This window comes from Panthera tigris, chromosome A3 (genome assembly GCF_018350195.1).
Source record: "Panthera tigris isolate Pti1 chromosome A3, P.tigris_Pti1_mat1.1, whole genome shotgun sequence".
Lineage (NCBI taxonomy): Eukaryota > Metazoa > Chordata > Mammalia > Carnivora > Felidae > Panthera > Panthera tigris.
Window position 1 is genome coordinate 27,644,601 of NC_056662.1, and position 10,192 is coordinate 27,654,792.

The following is a 10,192-nucleotide window of genomic DNA, read 5'->3' on the forward strand; positions in this document are numbered from 1 at the left end:
ATCCTTGCACATGCGTGAGATGACCCAGATGCAGGGATGCCGATTTGCCGGGCAGAAGGGGAACAGGCTGCCTGGGGCCAAGTGTGGGTGGGGATGTGGAGCTAGCGCCGCGAAAGTGGGGGGGCAGGCGCCGCCATCTGGGGAGCAAGCTGGGACGCTGAATATGTAACGGAGGGTATGAAAGACGCCCGCCGATTCCCCGACAGTCTCCCCGGCAACAGGTGGGGTCTGGGCACCCGCACCCACTCCCTGATTCGGGGCGCTCTGTGGCTGCTCTGACCGTTACTGTGGGTAGAAGTGATGCTGTGACAGCTTCTGGGCCCAGATCTTCAAAGACGAGCAGCTTCTGTGCTCACTTCGGCAGCACATACGCTAAAATAAGAACGATCCGGGGAGGATTAGGGTGGCCCTGGTGCGAGGATGACGCACAAATTCCTGAAGCGCTCCGTGTGAAAAAAAGAAAGAAAGAAAGAGAGAAAGAGAGAAAGAGAGAAAGAGAGAAAGAAAGAAAGAAAGAAGAAAAAGACCAGCAGCTTTTACTTCCTCCTTCTTGGCAGGATCCCTTGGGGACAAGCCAGCTGCCATGAAGGAAGTCTAACCACCCCCGAGACTGCCATGCTGTGAGGAAGTCTAGCTAGCTACAGAGAGGTGTCCGCTAGGATGAGGCACCATTAGAGGGACACAGAGACAGAGAGGGGAACACCAGGTGCATCACGGCTGCAGACACGAGTGAAGAAGTCAGCCATCTCGGAAGGGGACCTCCAACCCCAGCTGTCTCAGTGACACCACACACACAGTTCAGAGACACGCAGCCCAGCCCAGCCCTTCCCGGATTCCCGACCCACAAAATTATGAGTAAAACAAAGTGTTGTTGAAAGCCTCTGAGCTGAGGGTAATTTATTGTAGTGCAAAAGATAACCAGACCCTCTCACCCAGCAATTGAACCCCTGACTCTTTGTCCAGATAAGATTCTCATGCCAGCCCAGACAAGGACATGCCAGGGTAGTGGCCGTGTGGTGGCCGAGACTTACGGACTATCCACGCGCCCATTCCTGGGGTAGCAGAGGGGAAAACATGTGGATGCAAACCAAGGGGTCCTAGTCAGCGCCTAGAAGTCGTAAGTCAAGCCACAACCCAGACTGATGTTAAACAGGGAATGAGCATTGGAGCAAAAATAAATTAACATGCATTCAAAGGGGCGCCCGGATGGTTTCAGTCGGTTAAGCGACCGACTCTTGATTTGGGCTCAGGTCATGATCTTGCGGTCTTGAGATTAAGCCCCAGGGTGGGCTCTGAGCTGAGTGCACAGCCTGCTTGGGATGCTCCCTCTCTTACTGCCCTTCCCCTGCTTATGCACACATATGCTCATGTGCTCTCTCACACTCGCTCTCAAAAATAAAATAAAATAAAATAAAATAAAATAAAATAAAATAAAATAAATTAAAAAAATAAAATAAAGTAAAATAAAATAAAATACATACACAGAAAGCCACAATACCCATACAAACATGCTGTGTTCTTCAAGAAGACTCACACACTGAAGAACATGTGGGGCCCATTAAAATGGGTCTTTAAAAATTTTTTTTTTAAATGTTTATTTTTGAGAGGGAGAGAGAGACAGATTGAGCAGGGGAGGGGCAGAGAGAGAGAGAGAGAGAGAGAGAGGGAGACGCAGAATCCGAAGCAGGCTCCAGGCTCCGAGCTGTCGGCACAGGGCCCGACGCGGGGCTCGAACTCACGAACCGTGAGATCATGACCTGAGCCGAAGCTGGACGCTGAACCGACTGGGCCACCCAGGCGCCCCTAATATGGGTCTTTGCAAGAGCTTAAAATGGGAAGGGGAAATGGATGAAAGAGAATCGAGAAAAACAAAAGAGGGGCATACAGGGGTCAACATGATAATCTGCCATGAACTGAGGACTATTTTGTTTTTTGTTTTTAACTCAACTCTCCACATTTGAAGCCTAAAAAGTGATAGCAAAGGTAGACAAAACGCATGTCCATAAATAGAGCATTGATTGAATAAATTACAGCACATCCACATGATGGAGTACTTATTAAGCCATGAAAACAAATGTTGAGGTTTGCTATGTACTAATATGTAAGAGTCTGCAAGGTCTATCCATGGGGAGCAGAAATGTAGAAGGGTATGTATTATAGGCTTCCATTCGGGAGGGGGGGAGGGGAATGAAAGTATGTGTATTTGTATATACGCTTTATAAACAAGTGGTATCTCTATGGAAGAATATCCCAAAGGCCCCTGGGTGGCTCAGTCATTTGAGCGTCTAACTCCTGATTTCATCTCAGGTCATGATCTCCTAGTTTGTGGGATTGAGTCCCGTGCTGGGCTCTGCGCTGATAGCTCGGATCCTGCTTTGGATTCTCTCTCCCCCGCTCTCTGCCCCTCCCCCACTCTCTCTCTCTCTCAAAATAAATACACTAAAAAAAAAAGAGGGGTGCCTAGGCAGCTCAGTCACTTAAGTATCCGGCTTCAGCTCAGGTCATGATCTCATGGTTCATGGTTTTGAGCCCCATGTCAGGCTCTGTGCTGACAGCTCAGAGCCTGGAGCCTGCTTCAGATTCTGTGTCTCCTGCTCTCTCTGCCCCTTCCCCACTCATACTCTGTCTCTCTCTCAAAAATAAATAAAAAAACAAAAAGAATATTCCAGAAACTAATCCAAGTGGTTGCTTCCGGGGACAAGAGCCAGGTGTAGGGAACAGGAGTAGTGGGGAGACTTCAGAGGAGTAGGTACCCAGGCTGTCAGTGCTCACTTTTGAAATCCGGTCACCATGATATGATGGAATCCAGGTCACACGGAGAGGCCCGTGTGGAAAGGAACTGAGTCCCTCTCCTCTCCCCTGCTCCCTGTCTCTAGCCAACAACCAGTGCCAACTTGCCAGTGATGCAAATGCACCCCTTTGGCAGCAGATTCTCAGCCCCAGTCGGGCTTTCGGCTGAGTGCAGCCCCAGCTGGCATCTGAATGCAGCCTCCTGAGGACCGGACCTGCCCAGCTCAACCACTCCCAAATTCCTGGTCCTCAGACACTATGAGATGTAATAAATGGCTGTTGTTGCTTTAAAGCACCATGCTGTGGGGTTACTTGTTACGCAGGATAAAGAGCTAATACAGAAGGTCCCGGTAGCCTTTCCCAATAAGAGTCCCCCCCGCCACCCCAAAGAAACCACGATCCCCATAGTTATCATTCCCATGAATGTGTTAACTTTTACTACGTATACATAAATTCTTTTTTAAATTTTTGTTTATGTTTTTTTTTTTTTTTGAGAGAGAGAGACAGAGAGAGAGACAGAGCAGAGGAGCGGCAGAGAGAGAGAGAGAGAGAGAGAGAGACAGAATCCCAAGCAGGCTCCAGGCTATGAGCTGTCAGCACAGAGCCCTGTGCGGGGCTGAAACTCACATGCCGCTAGATCATGACCTGAGCCAAAGTCTGACACTTAACCAACTGAGCCACCCAGGTGCCCCAACATATACATAAATTCTTACACAATGTAGAGGACTATATTTCATTCTCAGAAGTATAGAAACGCCCACGATATAATATATACATTTCTATTTATAACATGGATCCTATCTTACTTGCTTTGTTTCTTCCACAATATGCCTTGAAGATCCATCCTATTGAGGCAGATAGCTGCGGTTCTTTTTCACTAATATAATATTTCACTAGATTAATGGCATAATATTATATGTTACATGTATTATAACGTAATATATCGGGGATGTTATAATCTAACATTCCATTATGTTAATATACAATACTACCATTTTAGTAGGCAGATGCGGTGTCTAAGTGCTTGGCACACAGGGACAAATTTCATCTTCGCATCTGTGACAGCCCCTGGACATCATGTAGACCTACTAAATGTTAGCAAAGCCAGTGACCTATATCTATACCAGGACTTATTTTGAGACAATTTCAGACTTACAGAAAGGTTGCAAAAATAGTACAAAGAATTCCTGTATACCTTTACCCAGATTCCTCAAATGCTCACATTTTACTACCCTTGCTTTATCATTCTCTCTCTGCTTACATTTCTGTCTGGGTAGGAGTAAATTGCAGACAGGATGCCTCTATCTCTAAATTATTTCATGTATATTTCCTAAAAGCAAGCACGAGCAGGGGAGGGGCAGAGAGAGAGAGAGGGAGACGCAGAACCCCAATCAGGTTCCAGGCTCCGAGCTGTCAGCAGCACAGAGCCCGATGCAGGGCTTGAACTCGCCAGCTGTGAGATCATGACCTGAGCCAAAGTCAGACACTTAACAGACTGAGCCACGCAGGCACCCCAAAACAAGAATATTCTTAAAAAAACCACAGTGCAGATACAAAAATCAGGACATTAACATTGTTACAATACTCTTGTCCATATTATACACTGTGAAATGTTGCAAACAAACTTTTTTTTCTGATCCAGTATCCGATCCAGGATACATGTTGCATTTAGTTTATATGTTTCTTTAGTTTCCTTTTATGTAGAATGAGTTCCTCAGTTTTTTTTTTTTATTGTTGTTTTGTTTTTTTACCTTTCTGACCTTGACATTGTTCATGTGCATAGACCAGTCGTTTTGTAACCCGTCCGGCTAGTTGCGTTTTTCTGATATTTCCTTATAATGAGATTCAGATCAGCAGTGATGCTGTGTATTTCGCAGTCTGTCCTGTTCAGGGGGCACATGATGTCAATTTGCCCTGTTGCTAGTGATGTTCACCTTGATCGCTTGGTTAAGGTGCTGTCTGCCCGTTTTCACCGCTATAAAGGCACTATTTTTCTTTGTAATTAATAAATATCTGTGGGGAGATACATTGAGACTATGCAAATATTCTGATCTCTTCATACTTCTACCCACATACTTCCTAGTAGGATGATATATTTTGCATTAAATGTAATTATTATTCGACCAAGGAGTACACGAGCATTTGCCAATAATTCAACAGTATAAAAAAGTATAAGGCGAGTCTCCCTCCTACTCCCTCCCCCAGCCACCCAGGTCCTCTCCTGCTGATTCCTGTGTCCTTCCAGATTGTTCTATGCACAGGCAGGCTGATACACACATGTATCCTCTTTTAGAGTTACATGCACATAAAAGGTAGGTGAATATACACACTGCTCTGCATCTTGCTTTATTTCGCTTGACATTTTGGAGGCCATTTTCTATTTGCATAAGAGAGATCTCTTCTTGGTTTTAGAACCTTATGTCCGCCTGAGATGCAACGCTTCATGTTCGCAGATAAGGAAATGGAGGCTTGGAGTGAGGAAGGGCCGGGTCCCCAAAGTTAGAAGGCAAAACAGACCTGGAAAGCAGTCCAGGACCCCTGCACGAGCGAGTTGACAGGTCTCACTACCGGGGAGCCAGGCCTTTCGGGGGCCTGCCCCAACAAGATGCCAGACCCAGGCTCGCGTCTGCGTTCCCAGCCTGGCTTGTCCCCACTGCCTCCTCAATCCCCGGGGTCCCCTTCTTAGTTCTTGTTAGGGACTTCCCTCCAGCTCCCTGCTGGGCCAGGCCTTGGGAGCCCCATTGATCCTCTGACAGCCCAAGACAGATCGTTGGGGAGTGTGTATTCAGGTGCAGGCTGAGCACATGGAGGCCAGATGAGAACGGGGTGGGGGGGGTGGTTAGGGGCCCACTTGGGTGGGAGATGGAAGACTGAGGAAGGCGAGGATAGAGGGTCCCACAGACACCTGCCTCTTCTCCCCCTCCCCCACCATTCCCGCCCTCCTCAGAACTGTGACTCGCCCCCAACTCCTCTCATGTGGGGTGGGGCTCACCCCATGGCCTCTCCTTTCCCCTGGCCTGGGAGGCCTGGGGTGTAGCGGAGAGAAGTCAAGATATGAAATGCACCCTGCCTGGTTTGACGGGCAGCCCAGGCCCTCCTGTGAGAGTCAGGCAGACGATACCTCTTCCCGAGCCTCAGTTTCCTTCGGGCAGTGAGGAAGAAACAGGCCTCACATGGGTCTAGCAGGCAGCAGAGCATGGCCAGTATATGTCCCCATGGTCCTTTACTGGCCTCTTAAAACTCCCACTGCTTGGTCCCTCTCTGGTTCTGGAAGCCTCTAGCCGTCTTCCTCGACTCTCCGCACCCCAGAAGGAACACAGTTCCCGGGGTCAGGCTTGTTGACCCAATGGGGCTTCTGGGCTGGGGCACCTGGAGCTGTCACATCATGTGCTGGGAGAGCCCTGGCACAGCCATGGCCTCCGGTGATGGCCGCTCATTCCCTCGCGAGGTGGCCCCTGAGCTCTGCCTTTCTCCTTTGCAAAAATCTGCCCCCCTGTGGCTTCTTCAAGGCAGTGTGGTCCCCAGAGTGGGGAGTCTGCCTTTATGCCCTGTGACCCCCGCCCCCCCCCAAAGACCTTTAGATGGCATGGGCATCTCTGGTAGGCACCCAAGCATTGTGTGGCGTGCATGGAGGTGGGGGGCTAGGGGCGCATGGGGGCTCAGAGAGGAGGCTGGGGGGCAGAGGAGTGGGGATGTGAACACAGCGAGGAAGAAGATTCAGTGAAATAGACAGGCACTTGGTGAGGGTGACAGGGTCTCCGAGAGAGGCTGGGGGCACAGGAAGGAGCGAGCAGGGCAGGGAGAGAGTGGGGCTCAGATGGAGGGCTGTAGACTCCGGGAGGGGACTGGAGCCTGTGGGGGGTGGGGGGGGGTGTTAAAGGCCCATACAGCAGAATGGGGAAACAAAGGAAGGGATGATGACTGCACACAGCCCCCTGTGGCTCAGGCAGCCGGGAAGGCCATTCCAATGGAGGGTGGCACCAGAAATAAAGCCCCGGGGGGGGGGGGGGGGGGGGGGAGCAGCCCAGGGCAGCAGCTCCTTCCCAGCACACAGCCCCCTGGGCAGATGGTCCTTACTGAGCAGCCGGGCGCAGGTTCCTGGGATTCGCAACCGCAGTCAGCATATCAGCACCTCTGTGGTGGCGCTAGCCTTCCAGAGGGCGCCATTCAGGGGACAGAGGTAGATTGCTGGAAGGGCTTCCCTGGCCTCGTGCCGGGCTGGGGAAGGTGTTCGGTGGCCTCCCCTGCAAATTAGAAGATGGCTGGAGGGCGGTATCGACTGGAGGCAGGGGGCTGGCATCAGTTATCCCGACACCAGGGGTGCGCGTTCCAGGGAGGGGACAGGGTTGGCAAAGCCCTCCCAAATCCTGGGACATTGCGTCGGAGGCCCTGAGAAGCTGCGGCTAGCTGCTCCCTGCAGAGACAAGGGAATAGGCCAGAGAGAGAGAGAGTCTGACACAGACACTCGTTGAGTGCGTGTGGCCAGACCCCGTCCACGCACTTTACTGAATCCTCACTATCACCCCCACGAGGTGACGACGATTATGAACCCCATTGTCCAGAGGGGGAGGTGGAAGTCAGAGCAAGCTGACACAGCCAGGAAGCCCCACTAGCTGGGATTTGAACCCCCAGTCATCCTGGCTGATCCCTGCAGGGGCAGCGGGGCCAGGAAGCTCTCAGACCCGGGCTTCCCCTGGCCAAGGGGGCTGACAGTGCCTCTCTCCCCCTCATTCCCCTCTCTGCAGGGGTGCCGGGTATGTTTGGTGCCCCCGGCAGGGTTGGGAGGTGAGACTTAAGTATAAATAAATAAACAGGGAGCAGATGGTGGGGGGGGGGGGTACAGGGAGGGCTAGGGCCAGGGCCTCCCACTTGTCCCTGGGAAAACATTACTGGGCCGGAGCAAATGGATTCCAGACTCAGGGCCGAGAAGCTCCCTCCCCAGGCCGGCCGTCCTGTCTGCTGGGCTGGGACCTAGCACAGCGCTCGGGAGAAACAGGGGGCTGGGGCCCTGAGTCCTGGATGCTGCCCTCTTCCTTCTCTTCTCCCTGTGTGGCCTTGAGCAAGTCATTTCACCTCTTTGTCGCCATTTCTGCACCTGCCACGTGAGTGCGTGGAAGGAGGGGGTCAAGTTTTTGGCTCGAGGGCCGCCTCCTCGAGGAAGTCCTCCTTGGTTGCTCCGTGAAGATTTTGCTAAGGGCAACAGCTCAGAGTATCAAAAGGAAGACGGGTGGTTGTGTCTTTCGTCTCACAGCAACCCTTTCAACAGATTTGCTCAGCATCTACTATGTGCTGGTGCCACGCCACCTTCAAGGCTGACACAGTGCCTGGAACACGGCTTTTCTCTGTGGCTCCAAACACTCGCTATGTGGGTAAATGAAGGAGTGGGCGGATGAAAGAGGAGACGGGGAGCTGCCATGTGTCCCAAATGTGGAGCCCGCATCACCGTGGTGGGGGGGTGGTGGGGAGCGGACAGAAGCCGATGTGGGTAAACAGCAGCATGGTCTTAAATCACACGTCCACAGTGAGAAAGTCCTTCTTTTTTCAGTACCTGCCAGGTCTTCCCCTAGGCCAGGAGCAAGTCTCCAAGATGCCAGTAACACCTTTCTAACACCCGTGGGTGTCTGCCTCTCTCTCTCTTTCTTTTTATAGCCTGGAGAAAGCTGGTCTGGGGCCCGGGGCTCCTGCACGCCATGGTACCAGCTAGAACTTGAGAATATTCTTTTTGCGTCCATTTTATTCCTTTGGGCCGGTTACTTTTCAGGTGTGGCAAGGGATTCCGATGTTTCGGTTTTGTGTGGATATGGCTGAGGGTGGTGCCAACCGGTCCTGGAGAAACTCTGAAGCGGCTGGTGCTTTCTGATAAAGTGATGGTCTGGGGCCAGGGTGGCAATGGGGGCCTGACGACAGGGGCACGAGGGAGCGCGCAGGGGTGGCGGAGATGTTCTGCGTCTGGACGTGGGTGTGAACCTCTGTCAAAATGCATCGCGCCGAACGCTTTAAATGAAGGTATTTCGCTGTATGCACGTGATACCTCAACAAAGTTCATTTAAGAACACGTAGAACCTCCCAAGGCTGACTGAAGATATTATGTACATAAGATATATGTGCATGAGCTATTAAGTGCAGATGCCCTGTGGGTGTGGCCAAAGTCACAGGAAAGTTGGGGAAACGTGGAGTCAATGAATAAATGGATAGATAAGAGACAGAATGAATGAATGAATGAATGACTAAATGAGCAAGTGAATGAACATCTACTTCATCTGTGGTAATGAGTCCACTCTGCATAGTCTCCATATATCAGATGGTCACGATCAGGGGTTGTCCTATCTCAACTTGCATATCTCCTGTGATGGGACACTCACTACCTTATGATATCATCCTTTCACTAGGACTGTGTGAAAGGCCTTTCCTCATATTAAGTTCATTTTCTTAGTGATCCCCTGCCCCTTGCACTCCACAGACACATCTACTCCCCTCTCTGGGGACAGGGCAAATGCCACCAGTCTGCTCTACTCTGAGTTCTTTGTCTCCGATACTAAGCTTCTCTGCCCACCAGATTCTGCTGGCACGAGGCTTACATCACGGTGGGGCAGCAGGAAAAAGAACAAGTACATGGGCAAATAAAGCAAATAATTACAAGCTCTGAAGGAAAAAAAAAAAAAGGGTTAGAATATCGGGGAGACCATGGGGAGGATGAGGAAACAGGGAAAGCCTTTCTAAGGAGTCGGCATTTGAGCTGAGTCCTGAAGGATGTGAAGGAGCCGGAAGAACCAGAGGAAGGGCATTCCAGGCTGAGGCAAGAGCAAGTGCAAAGGCCCTGAGGCCAGAAAGCAATGGGGAATTACGGGGCAGTCAGTCTGGCTGGAGTGGGACGGGCACGGGCAGGTCATTCAGAGCAATGATGGTGAAGAGTCTGGGATTATTTTTATTATTTTTATTTCTTAAAGTTTTTTTGTTTTAACGTTTATTTATTTTTGAGACAGAGAGAGACAGCATGAACAGGGGAGGGTCAGAGAGAAAGGGAGACACAGAATCTCAAACAGGCTCCAGGCTCTGAGCTGTCAGCACAGAGCCCGACGCGGGGCTTGAACTCATGGACCACGAGATCGTGACCTGAGCCGAAGTTGGACGCTTAACCGACGGAGCCACCCAGGCACCCCGGGAAGCATTTAAACAAAATCAGAAGTGCTTTCTGTTGGTTACACAAAACAAAACAAAACAAAACAAAATGTGAGGCTTGCAGACGGCGAGACGATGAATCCTTTTTCCATCTCTTCCACTTCTGACTCCTGCAAGAAAAGGGCCCTGGGTTGGCGGGGGGCGGGTCCTTCAGACCCTTGCCACAAAGAGAGAGCAACCCTAGCCAGATCTGGAGAAGCCAGAGACAGTCCGGTGTTTACGT

General features: G+C 50.9%; 1 non-coding gene across 1 annotated transcript; it reads left to right on the forward strand.

Moving 5' to 3' along the window:
- Window positions 1–348: 348 nt before the first annotated feature.
- On the forward strand, window positions 349–455 carry LOC122237509. The gene has a single exon (XR_006216113.1). It is a non-coding gene; the product is annotated as a U6 spliceosomal RNA (small nuclear RNA).
- The last annotated feature ends 9,737 nt before the right edge of the window (window positions 456–10,192 follow it).